At 38.4% G+C, this 21959-nt stretch overlaps 1 protein-coding gene and 1 pseudogene across 8 annotated transcripts in view; one reads left to right on the top strand and one right to left on the bottom strand.

Annotated features, from left to right (window-relative positions):
- The window catches only part of GPHN (gephyrin), a 624681-nt gene that overhangs the window by 454456 nt on the left and 148266 nt on the right, over nt 1–21959 (top strand). The window lies entirely within an intron of this gene.
- Nucleotides 9414–11989, bottom strand: LOC136143081 (mitochondrial assembly of ribosomal large subunit protein 1-like; annotated as a pseudogene).

Here is a 21959-nt window from a genome sequence, read left to right as displayed (position 1 = left end):
GAGGCAGCAAAGACTCAGTGTAGCCAAAAGTAAAATAAATAAATAAATTTATGTAAAAAAAAAACTTTCCAATGGCATTTTTCGCAGAAGTGGAAAACAAAAATCCTAAAATTTGTATGGAATCATGAAAGACCCAGAATAGCCAAAGCTATCCTGAGAAAGGAGAACAAAATGGGAGCCATCACACATCCTGATTTTAAGCCATATTATAAAACTATAATAATCATATAGTATGGTTCTGGCATAAAAACAGACACATAGACCAATGGAACAGAATCAAGAGCCCAGAAATAAATCCATGCATATACAGCCAACTGATATTTGACAAGGAAGCAAAGGATATTCAATGGAGAAAAGACTATTCCATAAATGGTGCTGGGGAAATTGGATATTCACATTTAAAAGAAGGAAACTAAGGACTTCTCTGGTGGCACAGTGTTTAAGACTCTGAGCTCCCAGTGCAGGGTGTCCAGGTTTGATCCCTGGTCAGGGAACTAGATCCCACATGCGTGCTGCACCTAAGAGTTCGCATGCCACAACTAAGGAGGCTGCCTGCTGTAACTAAGGAGTCCACGTGCCGCAACTAAGGAACCAGCAAGCTGCAACTAAGGAGACCTCAAGCCGCAGCTAAGGAGCCCACCTGCCACAACTAAGAAATCAACGAGCTGCAACGAAGGAGACCGCCTGCCACAACTAAGACCCAGCACAACCAAATAAATAAATATTTAAAATAAAATAAAAGAAGGAAAGTAGACACCTGTCTTACACCACTTACAAAAATTAACTGGAAATGACTTGAAAGACTTAAATGTAAGACCAGAAACCGTAAAACTCCTAGAAGAAAACACAGGAAAAAAGTTCCTTTACATCAGTTGTCCCCAACCCCTGGGCCATAGCCCGGTGCCAATCTGCAGCCTGTTAGGACCTGGGCCGCACAGCAGGACATAAGCAGCGGATGAGTGAGCAAAGCTTCTTCTGCCGCTGCCCATCACTCACATTACCACCTGAACCATGCTTCCCATCACTTGCATTACCACCTGAACCATCTTCCCCCGCCACCCCGGTCTGTGGAAATATTGTCTTCAACAAAACCAGTCCCTGGTGCCAAAAAGATTGGGGACTGCTGCTTTACATGGATTTTGTCGATGATATTTTGGATATTACACCTACGGGACAGGCAACAAAATAAAAAGTACGCAAGTGGGACTACATCAAACTAAAAAGCTTCTGCATAGCAAAAGACACTATTAACAAAATGAAAAGACAACCTATAGAATGGGAAAAAAATATTTGCAAACTGAATACCTGATAAGGGTATATTAAAAGTATATAAAAAGCTCATACAACTCAATAGCAAAAATAAATAAATTAAAAGTCCAGTATAAAAAGACCTGAATAGGTATTTTTCCAAAGAAGATATATGAATGACCAACAGGTACATGAAAAAGGCACTCAACATCACTAATCATAAGGGAAATGCAAATCAAAATCATAATAAGATATCGCCTCATGCCTGTCAAAATGGCTTTCATCAAAAACACAAGGGATAACAAATGCTGGCAAGGATGGGAAGAAAAGGGAACCCTCATTCATTGTTGGTGGGACTGTAATTTGATGCAGGCAACAGGGAAAACAGTATGGAGATTTCTGAAAAAATTAAAAATAGAACTTCCATACTACTCAGCAATGCTACTTCTGTGAATATATCCAAAGGAAACAAAAACACTATGTTGAAAAGATATCTACATCCCTTATTCATAGCAGCATTATTTACAATAGCTGAGACATGGAAAGAACTTATGTCCGCCAATGGATGAATGGATAAAGTAGTTGTGTCATGTATACACACACACACACACACACACACACACACACACACAATGGAATATTATTCAGCCTTAAAAAGGAAAGAATTCTTGCTATTTGCAACAACAAGGATGGACCTTGAGGGCATTATGTTAAGTGAAATAAATCAAAGAAAGATAAACCCTGTATGATCTCACTTATCATAACAATCAAAAAAAACTCCTAGAAAAGGAAATCAGATTTGTGGTTACCAGAGGCAGGGAGTGTGTGTTAGGAGAACTGGATGAAGGTGGTCAAAAGGTACAAACTCCCAGATATAAGGCACACAAGTACTGAGGATATAATGTACAACACGGTGACTATAGTTAACATTATTGTATGGTATATTTGATAGTTGTTAGAGTATAGGTCCCTAGAGTTCTCATCGCAAGAAAAAAATTTCTTTTTCTTTTGTATCTATATGAGGTGATGGATGTTAAATAAACTTATTCTATTAACCATTTCACAATATATGAAAGTCAAATTATTCTGTACACCTTAAACTTACAATGCTGCATGTCAATTATATCTCAATAAAACTGGGGAGAGAAACAAAAACAAAATTAAGCCAATCTGAGGAGTTTTTAGAAGAAGATATAGGGTTATTAGCCAAACTACCCAATTTTCTGACTTCTTTGTTTGCTTACTGGACCCTTTTAGTAATATAAATGATTCCAGAGACGTATACAGGCATGTAAGAACAACATTCTTATCTAAAAGCAGCACATGTTTTTCCTTCAAAAGCCAATATTATATCTAAAGCAGCTGAGCCACTGCCACTGTAATTTCATGTTTCAAGTGAGGAGTTCTTTAGTCTTGGTGGCATTATCTAACTCACCTATAGTCTCTGAATCAGAGCATGTAGCACACTCCCTACTTTCTGCGCCTCTTGTAAAGCTTGAAGTAAAGAGGCTTGAGAAAGGAAGAAAGATATCCAGAATTTCTCTGGAGTGATCATGATATTTATTCTTAAATCAAGGTCCACTTTTCCTACTTTTTTAAAAATTAAATTATCTAACAATCTTTTTTTTCTTCAAAAAGAAACTGATGGCTTAAAAATGGATCTTGGATGATGCTGAGGACTCTACTGAAGGCAGGCATCAGTTTACAAAGATAGTAAGATCCTATCCAGTCTGTAGGCTTTGTACCACAAATCCAATACCAGTAATTGGGGAACACCCAATGACCTATTTGAGACCAAAATACCCATAAGTGCTTATCAAATATGTTATAACATTTGGAGGCACTCATCAAAAATAATTCTGCACCATACAATAAAATTTAAAGTGTTGAGTCCATTTAGAGGATCTGAAGCAAAAGAAAAATAGTAACTTGTAAGGTGTATAAAAGTGAGACAGCCTCCAAATAATACATTGTTGTTTCTTAGTTCCCTTACAAGTTCTATTTCTTTTAAAGTTTGCTTCCCACCCAAAAAAAATTAGAGAATTATTTTGGTGGAGTCAAGAACCTTGTCTTCTAGGTATGACGTAAGAAAGGGTTTTAGATCTCCATCTCTTTGGCCTGTTATACAGTTTGTCATTGGGAAAGTCACCTAATAGTTGAGTATAGTTCCCCAGGAAACCAACAGATTCATTATGAGGAAGTGGAACCAAAGGAATCTGGGTGGCTACCAAAAATAATAATAATAATGTAGTGCAAAACCAGTTTGGTTGTATGCTTTAGCTAGTTCACAAGTAAATAACAGCCAAGTATTAGATACATACCACTGAATGATTAAGGATGCAAACGAAGTGCAATATTAAGATTAGGGCAATATAGATAACAGTTAAAGAAACATTAAACCAGGGGAAGAAAGGGAAGAAAATAACAATGAAAATAAAGAACAATAGAATGCAGATAAAACTGTGGCAGTCCACCTTCTTATTCTGTGGATCTTGGGTAGAAGCTCCCTACACTCATATGGTCAAAGGTCTTGGATGGAGGATGTCTCTTTCAGAGAATTGTCTGTTTCTAGAGGATTTCTAAAAACTCCTCGGCTTAAAATCTACCAATTCAGGAATGGATTATGCCTCTTTGGGAGACATGAATCCAAGGATCAAACCTTTAGAGTTGTATAGCTGTGCTGATTACTAACAGTACTTGATAAGGCCCAACGGGGTTCCAGAGCTGTCTTTCTCTGATGTCTCTTCCAAAAGACCACTTCTCTGGGTTTTAGGTCATACAAGGTTATTTAAAAGCGTGTTGATGAAAGGCTGCTTGTACCTGTTTATAAGACTTGGTGTATGGCATGAATAATTCCTTGCAATATTTAGCCATATCTGCTTGCAATAGTGTGGAATTTAAGGAGATATTCCTAGATGTATGTGGGAGAGTTGATGAACCACAGAAAGATTTGATCTCGTTGCCATTAAAGACAATGCCTTAGGTCATGGAAGTTCAAGAGTCTCTAGGTTTGTTCTCTCTACCTTTCCTGAAGATTGGGGGTGAAATTAGTAAGTGGCATATCTTTCCAAAACTCTTTAGTAATAGGCCCAGGAAAATGGATGCCTCCATCACTAGAGAGAAAGGTCAGAATTCCCTGGATTGGGAACATGAAATCAAGAAAATTTTCCTACTATTAGAGTTATAGCTCTTTATCAAGGGAAGGCTTCATACCATCCTAAGAATAAGTAAACAATCACCATGAACATATTCAAAACCCAGAGAGTAGTTTCATGAAACCATTTGGAGGTGTTTAAACCTCAGGAGGGGGCCCTGAGTTTTGGACTCTTAACCATGTCCCACCTTTATATTCTTACCAGGATTATAGTGGTGACAGATGAGATAGAGTAAAGCTTTCCCATCAGTATTGATTATGTACAGTGGCAAATTTCTTCTTTAACTTGTGGGTAATTTCATGTAAAATTTTTATAAGATTCTGCTTGAAGTCCTTCAGTGCTGCTAAATAGCTAATAGTGCAATTTACACCCAGTTTTCTCGTGGTACCTCTTTTCTGACTGGAGCTGATTGCTAGCATTCTATAATAGGGGCTTTGAACTCAATTCGCTTTTGAAGTAAACACTTGGTCCCTTGGGGTATTATAAGGGCTATAATTTTAGTGAAGGCTGTCTGTCTGGCATGATGATTAGTCAAGACATTTCCTCTAGCTTCCATATTATCTCCTTTTGTTTGAGCTCCTATTTTTATAATAGCCACTTCCTCAGGAAGCATTAGAGCACTTAAAATTTCTATAAATTGCTAACCTTTTTTTTTTTTTTTAATTTATTTGGCTGCGCTGGGTCCTAGTTACCACACGCAGGATCTTCATTGCAGTACGTGGGATCTTTAGTTACGGCATGCGGGATCTAGTTCCCCGACCAGGGGACGAACCTGGGCCCGCAGCATTGGGAGTGTGGAGTCTTAACCATGGACCACCACAGAAGTCCCTAAATTGTTAACCATTCTTAACTGAGATTCCTTCTGAGGTCAAGAACCCTTCCTTGTTTCCAAAGCATTTCAAAATCATGGAATAACCCAAAGGCAAATCTACTGTCAATGCATATATTAACCCTAATATCTGTAGCTAACTAAAACTTCTGGTGTGCTCACAGAGTTCTGCCATCTGGGAAGATTTGCCTCTGACAAAGGATCATATCCTAGGGATGAAATTTTATAAAAATTAAGTAGGAAGTTAGTAAAGAGCTAATTTTAACTCACAAAAGGCCTGTTCATGTTTGGTGCCTAGGGAAGAGGTTCACTTTCAAAGGACTTGGCTAAGTCTTTTATTGGCATGGCAATTGCAGAAAAGTTGGGAACACATGGCCCACGACAGTCAGTGAGACTCAAGAATCCTTTTTATTGTCTCTTAGTTAAAGTCCATATTCTGTCAGGAGTAAGAGATTTACTTCCTTGAGAGAAATCATGTTCTAGGTAATGAACTTTACTTAGACAAAGTTGTAACTTCTCTTTGGAAACTTTATCCTCTTTGTGAGTTAAAAAAGTAAGTTGATAGATGGAATCAATCTTAGAGCTCACTCCATCTTTAGAACACAACGTTACCCACATGTTGAATTAGAGTAGGATCACAGGGAAATATAAAGTCTTAAGGTCCTGGTTGAGGACTTGTGAAAAGTAGGAGAGTGTTTCAGTAAATCTTTGCAACATAACAGTCAAAGTATATTTTGTATTTTCTCAGGAGAAGGCAAACAAATATTGACTATTTTGACCTAAAGAGTCATTAAAGAAAGCAAAACATAAATCTCCACAGTCAAATATGCAGCCTCAGGAGGTACTGAAGATAAAATACGTTTGGGGATTGGTACTACATGGAAGTGGGAAATGACTATTCTATTATGGGCCTGTTGTGCTGAACAAATCCCTCTCCCCACCCATGCAGTATTTTGATTGAGGGATAGAAGTGTTACAAAAACTAGTACAACATATGTTGCATCTTTTCTCTATTTACTTTTACCTGTTAGTTTTAGTGCTTCTTTAGCTTCTGGTTCAAAAGAGCATTTTACACTTTGGAGTGTAGGTTTCAATGGCTTGATTTGGGTACTAATAGGTTCAGCCCCTGTAATCCTCCCTATATTCATAGAATTTTTGCTCACAGAATGAAAAATTCTGGCATCTCCTTCAGATCTTCAATTTAGGGTTGATTTAAACACAAAGATACTAGTAAATCAATTTCCAAATTAGCTATATTCTCTTTGCAAATAAGGGAGTCCTCAGAGATTTCAAGAAAGAAACCATCAGGAAAAGATTTAACAATTCCATTATAGTACACCCTGCCTAGCAAGTTAGCAGGTATGATATCACAGAAGAAGGAAGAATGTTATTTTGTTAAATGTCCAAAGATAACAGTTATGAATGACATGGAACCAACAAACGGATTATTAGAGATACCCACTGAGTAGGTTTTTTTACCCCGTGGGGGAGATTGTGTAACAGTGGTCGAGTTTAGGATTGATAGTGTTTGCCTCTATATCAATAAAAAAAAAAATTTTTTTTTGGCAAGGTTCTCCTTTAATATTTAGAGAAATTTCTCCCTGGGAATTTAAGGGTAAAACAAAAAATACCCCTCATTAATTTATTTTTTTTCCCCTTTAGCTTCTTAGCTAACACAAGATAGCTCTTTTTCCAATATCCTTTTTTATATAGTATCTGTATGTATCTTTATCAAGAGATTCCCTCTTTTGGGATTTACTGACCCTGGTAGAAACATCTAGTTGTTTTATCTCTAATGCTATCAATTTATTCTGAGTTTTATTTTGTTTTTGTTCTAAGACTCTCAAAATATTCAGCAAGGTGCTTGAGTTCTGGCAGTGGCATTACTTCCCATACTAGTTTTTGCTTGCCTACTAAATCCCCTATTTGGCTTAAGACTGTTTACAAAAATCTAGAAGAGAGTTAGGAGTCACATCTGCTTTAACATCTACTCCTGAGTGCTGTCTAAAACTGTTAAAGAGCCTATCCCTGAGGTCTCCAATGTTATCCTTCCCTTGCTTGTAAGACTAAGTCAGAGCCCAGTCTACTTTCTCAGGAAGGACTTCTGGAATCGCCTCCAAAAGACTATGACCAACTTCTCTAGCTTTTCTAAACCCCTCTGGTTTCCTGTGCAGTTTAGGTTCTTCTGAGTTACCCTCAGGTTCTTCAATTCTGCTTTCTCATGGAATTTTTTGCGTCTCAAGCTTCCACAAACATAAGAACTAATTGTTATAGAACTGGAAGCCCTGGGTATGTTCTTAAAATTATTCCAAATTTCTCTGCAAATTTCACTCTGCCCTTTCTAGGCTTTGGAAAGTCATTGATGACTCTCAGCTCAGAGGAAGAACGGAGTTAAAATCAACCATAAGGGGATTTTTTTCTGTTCCGAAGGAAGTTAAACTTTAAGAGGTAACTGAGCTTTGGAAGTTTCTGGCCAGCCACAAGGAAAGGGGAGTGGAACAGAGGGAGAGATGGATGGAGGGAAATGGAGGAGTATAGGATGGGGAAAGAGAAATAAGATAAAATCCACTAGGTTCAAGGTATGATTTTGGAGGATCTAAACAAACATTATTTTAAGTTTTTCACATTTTTATTTTGCCTTTGCCAAGGAATTTCTTTAAGCAATTTTGGAATCTGAATTTCTTTTGGTTATTTCCTCACACCAATCAAAAATATCCAGCCCATTAGATGTTTGGAATTTTGTTCCTTTTTTGTCCTACAGCACCTCTCAAACAATTTTGTTTATAACAGAAGTTCCCCAAAGTGACCACTATAATTCTAAATTATCCTTGGTGAAATTAAAGATAAATACATAGATTTGGGGTATAACATAAATGCATGTAAAAAGTAGGATTCTGGCCTGGATAGAGGCATAGATTTAAGTTTAGACTAACGCAAACGAGAACCTGTGAATAGTCCATCCAAGGTGTTGCTTGGACACCTCATACATCAGACTCCCCAACCTAATGAGTGGACTGTCCAACTACAAACTGACGTATTTGTAGTTCCAGAGCATCAAAAGCTTTGAAGAGGAGCTCTCTTCCACAGTCAGACTCTCACTAACAAAATAAGAACAAGGGAAGTTCTCAGAGGTTGATGGGTAACCCAGGGCAAAGCTTAATGAAAGGACACCACTTTGAGAAGGAACCTGAACCTCTCAATTCCCAGAGCCAGTTTGCAAAACAGACTTATTGGGGCCTACGCCCATATTTTTCCATATGAATTTTCCCCTTATAGAGGTATAACAGAAAATGACAAGGATAGACAGAGACAAACAGTAATGTTAGTAAGAAGATGGGTTCCTTATTCCTACAAGACAAAATAAATTTAGCTGTTGGGGAGCTCAAAGAAAATAAATGAGTGCTCCGTCTAACGTGAGACTTATCTCACTGTGGTGATTAGAGACACTCCCATTCCCCAAAGCAGGAGGGTCAAGGGGTCTCAGAGGAGCTTGCTGTTGTCAAATCAAGAATCTTGCGCTTTGGCGGGAAGGGGTCAGCCTTGACTGGGTCTCCTTATGGCCTCTAAGACTGTTGAATGTTGACTCCCCACAAATATGAGGTTAGTGTAGCCAGGGAGAATACCACCTTAACAGAGTATTAGTAGCATCTCGGTGTGCGCTCAACATTGAGGTATTTATGATATTTTGAAGCTAGGTTTAAGTTGAGTTTTTCATTGTGACAGTTTGATTAGAATTGGGTAAAGGTCATGATGTAACAGTGTAAGATGGGTGGATACAGCAAGACAAGGATTTTGTGTGTATGGTGTGTGGCTTTGTTTGGTTTTACTTTAATTTTGGCCTTTCTACTCTACAGAATAGATTTACATGTAAGTAAAATTAATTACAACCTGAGCAAAGCTCAAGTTGAACAAAAGGGCCAGTGCTAACTCCAGGAAATCCTGCAGGGATCCCCAAAAATAAAGACAACATGTTAAAGTTATGACTTGAACATATGGATTTTTTTTTGGTGTATTCAGTCATTTAGCTACAGTCTTCACGTGTCAGTCAGCATGAGTACCCAGGACACAGGTAAGGCTTATGTTAATAACAACCTAACCAAACTATGTAGCGATAAGGAGTTATATTTTTCAGAGAAATGAGTCATTCCCAATCTGAAATGACTAAAATAGTTCACTTCACTTCATTCATACTCAAATTCCACTGGACTCAGAGATGAAGTGTCATCTTCAATTCCAAAAATGAAATCTTTAGGTAATGTTAGATGCTATCTAAACTAAATGTCATATGAGTACATGATCCGTAATTTCTCTGGTTGGTAGGTTTCTCTGGTTTCTAGAACATCAAATGAATTACCATGGCTGCCAAAGTCCACATAAAACCAATCATCAGTGTCTTTCCTTTTAATTTTTTTAATTGAAAAAAATTAAAAGGTGAAATTCACATAATGTAAAATTATTAATCATTCAAAGTCAATAATTCGGTGGTATTTAGTAAATTTATAATGTCGTGCAACCACCACCTCTGTCTAGTTCCAAAACATTTTCATCACCCCAAAGGGAAACACCATACCCTTTAAGCAGTTACTCTCCATCCCCCAGCCCCTGACAACCACCAGTCTGCTTTCTGCCTCTAAGGATTTGCCTATTCTGAATATTTCATATAAATGGAATCATACAATTTCAGATGAATGTAATATGTGACGATTTTTATCTAGCTTCTTTTACTTAGCTTAATGTTTTCAAGGTTCATCCATGTTGTAGCATGTGTTAGTATTTCATTCCTTGTTATGGCTGCATAAAATTCCACTGTATATTTATACCACATTTTGTTTATGCATTGGTCAGTTTATGAACATTTGTGTTTCCACCTTTTGGCTGTTGTGAATAGTGCTGATTTGAACATGCCTGTACCTACATTTGTTTGAGTACCTATTTTCAGTTCTTTGGGGTATATACCTAGGAGGTAGAATTGCTGGATCATATATTAATTCTATGTTTAACTTTCTGAGGAGCTGCCAAACTATTTTTCACAGTGGCTGAACCATTGTACATTCTCAGCAGTAGTGTACAAGGATTCCAATTTCTCCACATCCTTGCCAAAACTTGTTACTTTGTTTTTTGTTTTATGTTTTTTCTGTTGTTGTTGTTGTTTTTTGTTTTTTGTTTTTTGTTTTTTTCATTATAACCATTCCAGTAGAAATGAAGTGGTATCTCATTTTGGTTTTCATTTGCATTTCCCTAATGGGAAATGACGTGGAGCATCTTTTCATGTACTTCTTGGCCATTTGTGTATCTTCTTTGGAGAACTATCTTTTGAAGTCTTTTGTCCAGTTTTTATTCAGGTGGCTTGTCTTTTTGTTGTTGATTGTAGGAATTCTTTATATATTCTGGGTACTAGACCTTATCAGATATATCATTTGCAAATACTTTCTCCCACTGTCTAGGTTATCTCTTCACTTTCTTGATAATGTTCTTTGTTGCACAAAAGTTTTTAATTTTGATGAAGTTTTATATATATATGTTTTCTTTTGTTGTGTGTGCTTTTGATATCCTATCTAAGATTTCATTGCCAAATCCAAAGTGATGAAACTTTACTCCTATGTTTTCTTCTAAGACTTGTATGGTTTTAGCTCTTATATATTTAGGTCATTGATCCATTTTGAGTTAATTTTTGTATATAGTGTGAGGTAGTGATCCAGTTATTCTTTTGCATATGGATATCCAGTTGTCCCAGTGCCATTTGTTAAAGAGACTATTCTTTCCCCCATTGAATGGTCTTGGCATCCTGGTCAAAAATCAACTTACTATAGGTGAATTGGTTTATTTCTGAACTCTCTATTCCATTAATCTATATGTCTATCGTTATGCCAATATTACGTTGTTTTGATTACTGTAGATTTGTAGTCAGGTTTAAAATCGGGCAGTGAGAATCCTTCAGCCTTATTCTTATTTTTCAATATTGTTTTGTCTCTTTGGGGCCCCTTGCCATTTCATATGAATTTGAGGATTGGCTTTTCCGTTTCTGGGGAAAAGAAAAAGGTCTTTGGGACTTTGATGGGTATTACAGTGAATCCATAGATTGCTTTGGGTACGATTACCATCTTAACAATATTAAATCTTTCAATCTGTCTTCCTTTGGATCTTAATGTGAGGCTCACTTTTACATCTCAGGCATTTGTACATTTCACAGTGAACTAGGTAGGCCATGACATGTAAGTATCTGATGGAGATTCCATTCCCAATCACAATGTGTATATACACAATCTGTATACACAATATACACAATCTGTATATTTCATCTCTGGAGAAACTTTTATCACACAAATATCTCTTTCATTTTCTTGCCCCAAAGTGAAACCAGCATATCAATGCCAAATTTGGGATTAATATGATCTGCTGTGCCAGACTCCAGGCACCCCTCCCCACTTTTCCTCCCACCTGCTTTTCCAGGCAGAGCTTAGGGCCAGGTAGCCCAGGCCAATTGCTAGTTCTGCAGTAGGCCACCTCATGGCCAGCAGTGGAGACCAGGGCCATGTGCCCACAGCATGCCTCACTCCCTGGAAAGAGGTTGTGTACCACAGCAGTGCCCAGGGCCCCCACCCCCACCCCACCCCCAGCACACAAGGATTTGTGGATGAGGGCTTAAAATAGTCTTGGTGTTTAAACTGTCTTTGATACTGTCTATTTAAGAGCTAATGGGTCGGGATTTACCTGGCAGTGAAGTGGTTAAGAATCCGTCTGCCAATGCAGGGGACATGGGTTCGAGCCCTGGTCCGGGAAGATCCCATATGCCACGGAGCAACTAAGCCCACGCACCACAACTACTGAGCCTGTGCTCTAGAGCCCACAAGCCACAACTACTGAGCCCGCATGCCACAACTACTGAAGCCCCTGTGCCTAGAGCCCATGCTCTGCAACAAGAGAAGCCACCGCAATGGGAAGCCTGGGCACCACAACAAAGAGTAGCCCCCCCCCACCACAACTAGTGAAAGCCCACATGCAGCAATGAAGACCCAACACAGCCATACATATGTATATACATACATACATACATACATATATACATACATAAAAGAAGAAACATACACACACACACACAAAAGAGCTAATAGCTCTTTCAGAAAATTCCTAGATTAAGTAATAAAGTTATTTGAAGTTTTATCTTCCTGGGCAAGAAGTTTCTGGATTAATAAAGTTATGATTATGAAAACAATAGTATAGTAAGGTCATGTTTCAATTCTCATTCTAACATAGTAGTCAACTTTATTTATCTAGGCAGAAATATCCCTAGAGTGCAAAATAATTTATCTGCACCTAATTTGGTGAAAAGGCATTCTTCTTCATTTAACTGTGTGTAAAATTCTATGCTAATTTCTGGAGAGTATTTGAACAAACTGTAAAAGAAGTAAAATAGAGGCTTCGGGATTTGGGTTATACAATGACAGAACTGACTTTCTTCTTTTTTTTTTTTTTTTAAACATCTTTACTGGAGTATAATTGCTTTACAATGGTGTGTTAGTTTCTCCTTTATAACAAAGTGAATCAGCTATACATATACATATATCCCCATATCTCCTCCCTCTTGCATCTCCCTCACACCCTCCCTACCCCACCCCTCTAGGTGGTCACAAAGCACTCAGCTGATCTCGCTGTGCTATGCAGCTGCTTCCCACTAGCTAGCTATTTTACATTTGGTAGTATATATAAGGCTATCTATTTTACATCTGGTAGTATATATAAGTCCATGCCACTCTCTCACTTCATCCCAGCTTACCCTTCCCCCTCCCCACGTCCTCAAGTCCATTCTCTATGTCTGCATCTTTATTCCTGTCCTGTCCCTAGGTTCTTCATAACCTTTTTTTTTTTTTTAGATTCCATATATATGTGTTAGCATACAGTATTTATTTTTCTATTTCTGACTGACTTCACTCCGTATGACAGTCTCTAGGTCCATCCACCTCACTACAAATAACTCAGTTTCATTTCTTTTTATGGCTGAGTAATATTCCATTGTATATATGTGCCACTCTTTTTTTTTTTTTTGCGGTACGTGGGCCTCTCACTGTTGTGGCCTCTCCAGTCGCGGAGCACAGGCTCCAGACATGCAGGCTCAGCGGCCATGGCTCACGGGCCCAGCCGCTCCGCGGCATGTGGGATCCTCCCAGACCGGGGCACAAACCCGTGTCCCCTGCATCGGCAGGTAGACTCTCAACCACTGCGCCACCAGGGAAGCCCCACATCTTTTTTTTTTTAAACATTTTTATTGGAGTATAATTGCTTTACAATGGTGTGTTAGTTTCTGCTTTATAACAAAGTGAATCAGTTATACATATACATATATCCCCATATCTCTTCCCTCTTGTGTCTCCCTCCCTCCCACCCTCCCTATCCTACCCTTGTAGCTGGTCACAAAGCACCGAGCTGATCTTCCTGTGCTATGCGACTGCTTCCCACTAGCTATCTATTTTACATTTGGTAGTGTGTATATGTCCATACATATACTACCATTCTCCCACTTTCTCCCAGCTTACGCTTCCCCTTCCCCATGTCCTCAAGTCCATTCTCTAGTAGGTCTGTGTCTTTATTCCCATCTTGCCCCTAGGTTCTTCAGGACCACTTTTTTTTTTTTTTTTTAGATTCCATATATATGTGTTAGCATACAGTATTTGTTTTTCTGACTACTTCACTCTGTATGAGAGACTCTACGTCCATCCACCTCACTACAAATAACTCAATTTCGTTTCTTTTTCTGGCTGAGTAATATTCCATTGTATATATGTGCCACATCTTCTTTATCCATTGATCTGTCAATGGACACTAAGGTTGCTTCCATGTCCTGGCTATTGTAAATAGAGCTGCAATGAAAGTTGTGGTACCTGACTCTTTTTTAATTATGATTTTCTCAGGGTATAGGCCCAGAAGTGGGATTGCTGGGTCATATGGCAGTTCTATTTTTAGTTTTTTAAGGAACTGCCATACTGTTCTCCATAGTGGCTGTATCAATTTACATTCCCAGCAACAGTACAAGAAGATTCCCTTTTCTCCACACCCTCTCCAGCATTTATTGTTCGTAAATTTTTTGATGATGGCCATTCTGACTGGTGTGAGGTGATATTTCATTGTAGTTTTGATTTGCATTTCTCTAATGATCAGTGATGTTCAGCATCCTCTCATGTGTTTGTTGGCGGTCTGTATATGTTCTTTGGAGAAATGTCCGTTTAGGTCTTCTGCCCGTTTTTGGATTGTGTTGTCTGTTTTTTTGATATTGAGCTGCATGAGCTGCTTCTAAATTTTGGAGATTAATCCTTTGTCAGTTGCTTCATTTGCAAATATTTTCTCCCATTCTCAGGGTTGTCTTTTTGTCTTGTTTATGGTTTCTTTTGCTGTGCAAAAGCTTTTAAGCTTCATTAGGTCCAATTTGTTTATTTTTGATTTTATTTCCATTTCTCTAGGAGGTAGGTCCAAAAGGATCTTGCTGTGATTTATGTCATGGAGTGTTCTGCCTGTTTTCCTCTAAGAGTTTTATAGTGTCTGGCCTTACATTTAGGTCTTTAATCCATTTTGAGTTTATTTTTATGTGTGGTGTTAGGGAGTGTTCTAACTTCATTCTTTTACATGTAGCTGTCCAGTTTGCCCAGCACCACTTACTGAAGAGGCTGTCTTTTCTCCATTGTATATTCTTACCTCCTTTATCAAAAATAAGGTGACCATATGTGCATGGGTTTATCTCTGGGCTTTCCATCCTATTCCATTGATCTGTATTTCTGTTTTTGTGCCAGTACCATACTGTTTTGATTACTGTGGTTTTGTAGTATACTGTGAAGTCAGGGAGCCTAATTCCTCCAGCTCTGTTTTTCTTTCTCGAGATTGCTTTTGGCTATTTGGGGTCTTTTGTGTTTCTGTACAAATTGTGAAATTTTTTATTCTAGTCTGTGAAAAATGCCATTGGTAGTTTGATACGGATTGCATTGAATCTGTAGATTACATTGGGTAGTATAGTCATTTTCACAGTGTTGTTTCTTCCAATACAAGAACATGGTATATCTCTCCATCTGTTTGTATCATCTTTAATTTCTTTCATCAGTGTCTTATAGTTTTTTAGAGACAGGTCTTTTGTCTCCTTTGGTAGGTTTATTCCTAGGTATTTTTTTCTTTTTGTTGCAATGGTAAATGTGAGTGTTTCCTTAATTTCTCTTTCAGATTTTTCGTCATTAGTGTATAGGAATGCAAGAGATTTCTGTGCATTAGTTTTGTGTTCTGCTACTCTACCAAGTTCATGGATTAGCTCTGGTAGTTTTCTAGTAGCATTTTTAGGATTCTCTATGTATAGTATCATGTCATCTTCAAACAGTGACAGCTTTACTTCTTCTTTTCTGATTTGGAATCCTTTTATTTCTTTTTCTTCTCTGATTACTGCGGCTAAAACTTCCAAAACTATATTGAATAATATTGGTGATAGGGGACAACCTTGTCTTGTTCCTGGTCATAGAGGAAATGGTACAGTTTTTCACCATTGAGAATGATGTTGGCTGTGGGTTTGTCATACATGGCCTTTATTATGTTGAGGTAAGTTCCCTCTATGCCTACTTTCTGGACGGTTTTTATCATAAATGGGAGTTGAATTTTGTTGAAAGATTTTTCTGCATCTATTGAGATGATCATATGGTTTTTCTCCTTCAGTTTATTAATACGGTGTATCAGATTGATTGATTTGTGTATATTGAAGAATGCTTGCATTCCTGGGATAAATCCTACTTGATCATGCAGTATGATCCTTTTAATGTGCTGTTGGATTCTGTTTGCTAGTATTTTGTTGAGGATTTTTGCATCTATGTTCATCAGTGATACTGGCCAGTAGTTTTCTTTTTTTGTGACATCTTTGCCTGGTTTTGGTATCAGGGTGATGGTGGCCTCATAGAATGAGTTTGGGAGTGTTCCTCCCTCTGCTATATTTTGGAAGAGTTTGAGAAGGATAGGTGTTAACTCTTCTCTAAATGTTTGATAGAATTCGCCTGTGAAGCTATCTGGTCGTGGGCTTTTGTTTGTTGGAAGATTTTTAATCAAAGTCTCAATTTCAGTGCTTGTGATTGGTCTGTTTATATTTTCTATTTCTTCCTGGTTCAGTCTCAGAAGGTTGTGCTTTTGTAAGCATTTGTCCATCTCTTCTAGATTGTCCATTTTATTGGCATATAGTTGCTTGTAGTAATCTTTCATGATCCTTTGTATTTCTGCAGTGTCAGTTGTTACTTCTCCTTTTTCATTTCTAATTCTATTGACTTGAGCCTTCCTCCTTTTTTTCTTGATGAGTCTGGCTAACGGTTTATCAATTTTGTTTATCTTCTCAAAGAACCAGCTTTTAATTTTATTGATCTTTGCTATCATTTCCTTCATTTCTTTTTCATTTATTTCTGGTTTGATCTTTATGATTTCTTTCCTTCTGCTAACTTTGGGATTTTTTTGTTCTTTTTTCTCCAGTTGCTTTAGGTGTAAGGTTAGGTTATTTATTTGAGAGGTTTGTTGTTTCTTGAGATAGGATTGTATTGCTGTAAACTTCCCTCTTAGAACTGCTTTTGTTGCATCCCATAGGTTTTGGATCATCATGTTTTCATTGTCATTTGTTTCTAGGTATTTTTTGATTTCCTGTTTGATTTCTTCAGTGATCTCTTGGTTATTAAGTAGTGTATTGTTTAGCCTCCATGTGTTTGTATTTTTTACAGATTTTTTTTCCTGTAATTGATATCTAGTCTCATAGCATTGTTGTCAGAAAAGATACTTGATACAATTTCAATTTTCTTAAATTTACCAAGGCTTGATTTGTGACCCAAGATATGATCTATCCTGGAGAATGTTCCATGAGCACTTGAGAAGATAGTGTATTCTGTTGTTTTTGGATCAGAATGTCCTATAAGTATCAATTAAGTCCATCTTGTTTAATGTATCATTTAAAGCTTGTGTTTCTTATTTATTTTCATTTTGGATGGTCTGTACAGTGGTGATAGTGGGGTGTTAAAGTCCCATACTATGATTGTGTTACTGTCGATTTCCCCTTTTATGCCTGTTGGCATTTGCCTTACGTATTGAGGTGCTCCTATGTTGGGTGCATATTTACAGTTGTTATATCTTCTTCTTGGATTGATCGCTTGATCATTATGTAGTGTCCTTCTTTGGCTCTTTTAACAGTCTTTATTTTGAAGTCTGTTAACTCTGATATTAGAATCGCTACTCCAGCTTTCTTTTGATTTCCCTTTGCATGGAATATCTTTTTCCATACCCTCACTTTCAGTCTGTATGTGTCCATAGGTCTGAAGTGGGTCTCTTGTAGACAGCATATATATGCCTCTTGTTTTTGTATCCATTCCGCCAGTCTGTGTCTTTTGGTGGGAGCATTTAATCCATTTACATTTAGGGTAATTATCGATAATGTGTGTTCCTATTACCATTTTCTTAATTGTTTTAGTTTTGTTACTGTAGGTCTTTTCCTTCTCTTGTGTTTCCTGCCTAGAGAAGTTCCTTTAGCATTTTTTGTAAAGCTGGTTTGGTGGTGCTGAATTCTCTTAGCTTTTGCGTGTCTGTAAAGGTTTTAATTTCTCCCTCGAATCTGAATGAGATCCTTCCTGGTAGAGTAATCTTGGTTGTAGGTTTATCCCTTTCATCACTTTAAATACGCCCTGCCACTCCCTTCTGGCTTGCAGAGTTTCTGCTGAAAGATCACCTCTTAACCTTATGGTGATTCCCTTGTATGTTATTCGTTGTTTTTCCCTTGCTGCTTTTAATATTTTTCCTTTGTATTTAATTTTCCATAGTTTGATTAATATGTGTCTTGGCATATTTCTCCTTGGATTTATCTTGTGTGGGACTTTCTGTGCTTCCTGGACTTGATTGACTATTTCCTTTACCATATTAGAGAAGTTTTCAACTATAATCTCTTCAAATATTTTCTCAGTCCCTTTTGTTTTCTCTTCTTCTTCTGGGACCCCTATAATTCAAATGTTGGTGTATTTAATATTGTCCCAGAAGTCTCTAAGACTGTCCTCAATTCTTTTCATTCTTTTTTCTTTATTCTGCACTGAAGTAGTTTTTTCCACTATTTTATCTTCCAGGTCACTTATCCGTTCTTCTGCCTCAGTTATTCTGCTACTGATTCCTTCTAGAGATTTTTAAATTTCAATTATTTTGTTGTTCATCATTGTTTGTTTGTTCTTTAGTTCTTCTAGGTCCTTGTATTTTCTCCATTCAATTTCCAAGATTTTGGATCATCTTTACTATCATTACTCTGAATTTTTTTTCAGGTAGACTGCCTATTTCCTCTTCGTTTGTTTGGTCTGGTGGGTTTTTACCTTGCTCCTATATCTGCTGTGTTTCTCTGTCTTCTCATTTTGCTTAACTTACTGTGTTTGGGGTCTTCTTTTTGCAGGCAGCAGGTTCATAGTTCCCATTGTTTTTGGTGTCTGCCCCAGTAGCTAAGGTTGGTTCAGTGTGTTGTGTAGGCTTCCTGGTGGAGGGGACTAGTGCCTGTATTCTGTCAGATGAGGCTGGATCTTGTCTTTCTGGTGGGAAGGACCGCATCCGGTGGTGTGTTTTGTGGTGTCTGTGACCTTACTATGATCTTAGGCAGCCTCTCTGCTAATGGGTGGGGTTGTGTTCCTGTCTTGCTAGTTGTTTGGCATAGGGTGTCCAGCACTGTAGTTTGCTTGTTGTTGAGTGGAGCTGGGTCTTAGCATTGAGATGGAGATCTCTGGGAGAGCTTTCACCTTTTGATATTACATGGAGCTGGGAGGTCTCTGGTGGTTCGGTGTCCTGAACTCGGCTCTCCCACCTCAGAGGCACAGGCCTGACACCTGGCCGGAGCCCCAAGACCCTGTCAGCCACATGGCTCAGAAGAAAAGGGAGAAAAAAAGAAAGAAAGAAAGAAAAAAGGAAAATAAAAAGAAATAAAGTTATTAAAATTTTTTAAATTATTTTTTAAAAATTAAGTAATAAAAAAAAGAAAGAAGAAAGCAACCGAACCAAAAAACAAATCCACCAATGATAACAAGTGCTAAAATTATATTAAAAAAAAAATAAAATAATGGACAGAACCCTAGGACAAATGCTAAAAGCAAAACTATACAGACAAAATCACACAAGGGAGCATACATATACGCACTCACAAAAAGAGAAAAAGGGAAAAAAAAAATATATATGTAAAAAAAAAAGAACAATCAAATCAATAAACAAATCTACCAACGATAATAAACTCTAAATACTATACTAAGATAAAAATAAAACCAGAAACCAGTCAGTCACATTCAGCAAACCCCAAGTCTTCAGTTGCTCCCAAAGTTCACCACCTCAATTTTGGGATGATTCCTTGTCCATTCATGTTTTCCACAGATGCAGGGTACATCAACTTGACTGTGGAGATTTACTCCACTGGTCCTGAGGGCGCTGGGAGAGATTTCCCTTTCTCTTCTTTGTTCGCACAGCTCCTGGGGTTCAGCTTTGGATTGGCCCCGCCTCTGCTTGTAGGTCGCCTGAGGGCATCTGTTCCTGGCCAGACAGGATGGGGTTGAAGGAGCAGCTGATTAGGGGTCTCTGGCTCACTCAGGCTGGGGAGAGGGAGGGGTACAGAATGCAGGGCGAGCCTGCAACGGCAGAGGCCAGCGTGAGGCGCGCCGTGTGTTCTCCCGGAGAAGTTGTCCCTGGATCACGGGACCCTGGCAGTGGCGGGCTGCACAGGCTCCCTGGAAGGGAGGTGTGGATAGTGACCTGTGCTTGCACATAGTCTTCTTGGTGGCTGCAGTAGCAACCCTAGCACCTCATGCCCAGTTTTTGGTGTCTGCGCTGATAGCCGCGGCTCGCTGCTGTCGCTGGAGCTCGTTTAGGCAGTGCTCTGAATCCCCTCCCCTCGCGCACCCCGAAACAATGGTCTCTTGCCTCTTAGGCAGATCCAGGCTTTCTCCTGGATTCCCTCCCAGCTAGCTGTGGCACAGTAGCCCCCTTCGGGCCGTGTTCACGCAGCCAACCCCAGTCCTCTCCCTGGGATCTGATCTCCGAAGCCTGAGCCTCAGCTCCCAGCCCCCACCCTCCCTGGCGGGTGAGCAGACAAGCCTCTCAGGCTGGTGAGTGCTGTTTGGCACCGATGCTCCATGCGGGAATCTCTCCGCTTTACCCTCTGCACCCCTGTTGCTGAGCTCTCCTCCGTGGCTCCGAAGCTTCTCCACCCCACCCCCGCCCACCTCCCATCTCCGCCAGTGAAGGGGCTTCCTAGTGTGTGGGAACTTTTCCTCCTTCACAGCTCCCTCCCAGTGGTGCAGGTCCCATCCCTATTCTTTTTCTCTGTTTTTTTTTTTCTTTTGCCCTACCCAAGTACGTGGGGAGTTTCTTGCCTTTGGGAAGTCTGAGGTCTTCTGCCAGCATTCAGTAGGTGTTCTGTAGGAGTTGTTCCACATGTAGATGTATTTCTGATATATTTGTGGAGAGGAAGGTGATCTCCATGTCTTACTCCTCCACCATCTTGAAGGTCTCCTCTGACTTTCTTCTTTAAATGAATTAAGACATTTTATTACTTCAGTAGCAAAAAACTGGAATAATGATTCAGTCGAGTCACTACTGAAGTAAAGGATTTCCCATGGCTCTATTTTGAAACTGACTCAGCATTGTCCTTCTTTTCAAGCTACTCTTTTCTTCCAAATTGTTTTGGCAGTTCTCAAAGACTAGCACATTCATCCCAGGTTTCAAATTGGCTTTTAATTTCAAAGTAATTTTATCTTACAGACACATTTACTTGAAGACATTACTGTTTATTTGGAGACACTCATTATATGATAAAACAGGGTTCAGTGGGATGCAGATGAGATAAATGTCATTCATTAAAATTCTTACCATAACTATTAAGTGAAAATTTTAAGATATGTTAGTTTATCTGCAGCTCCTAACTTTCTGTGAGGCTTTGCTTTTTCTACTTTATGCACAAAAGTTTGCTAGTCTTATTCTAATCAACTGAATTTTATGATTTTTTAGGGTTCCTCTCAGTGACCTTAATACTTCAGGCAAAGGTTTCAGGAGTTAGATTTACTTCTGTTTTATTTTATAATTATTTTCTATCTATAACCTTACTTATATCTCCTTCTGTTCACATACTTTTAATATCCATACATAAATGTGATACTACATTTATGTATGGATATTACATACATAATATTCACACGTAATGGATCATCTTTTTAATGATGCCATCATCACCTTAATGATAGTGATCTTAAATATTTGTATGAAACCTGTCCATCATCCTATTACCATCAGGTTTGATAAACATTTCCTGTAATGACAGATCTAGTCCATTAAAACCCCTTAGTATTTAAAGTATTATAAGTCCCAAATGTTAATTCTAACTTAAGAAAGTAATGAAACACTTTCAATAAGCAAGATTTATGATTTAACAAGCCTGAACTCTCTAAATTGATGTGCTGCTCAAATTCAGGCACGTACATAAGCAGAGCAAGTGGGTGCCTTTTTTATATATTTTGAGATACAATGAAAAATCTGTGGATCTCAAACACCTGTCCTCACTGGCTCATTTTATACAGGAAAACACACTCTAGTATTCAACTACCTGAATCTTGGTTTCTCTACTTACTAGCCTTCATTTTTTCATCTGTAAAATGATAATAAGAGTATCTACCTTAAAGGTTATTATGAGGATTGAACTGTGAAATGTTTGGTAAACAGTAGTCACTCAATAAATG

The sequence above is a fragment of the Phocoena phocoena genome, chromosome 2 (genome assembly GCF_963924675.1).
Source record: "Phocoena phocoena chromosome 2, mPhoPho1.1, whole genome shotgun sequence".
In the NCBI taxonomy this organism is placed as follows: Eukaryota; Metazoa; Chordata; class Mammalia; order Artiodactyla; family Phocoenidae; genus Phocoena; species Phocoena phocoena.
The sequence above is the reverse complement of the archived record's forward strand: the minus strand, read 5'-3'. Positions and strand labels throughout refer to the sequence as shown.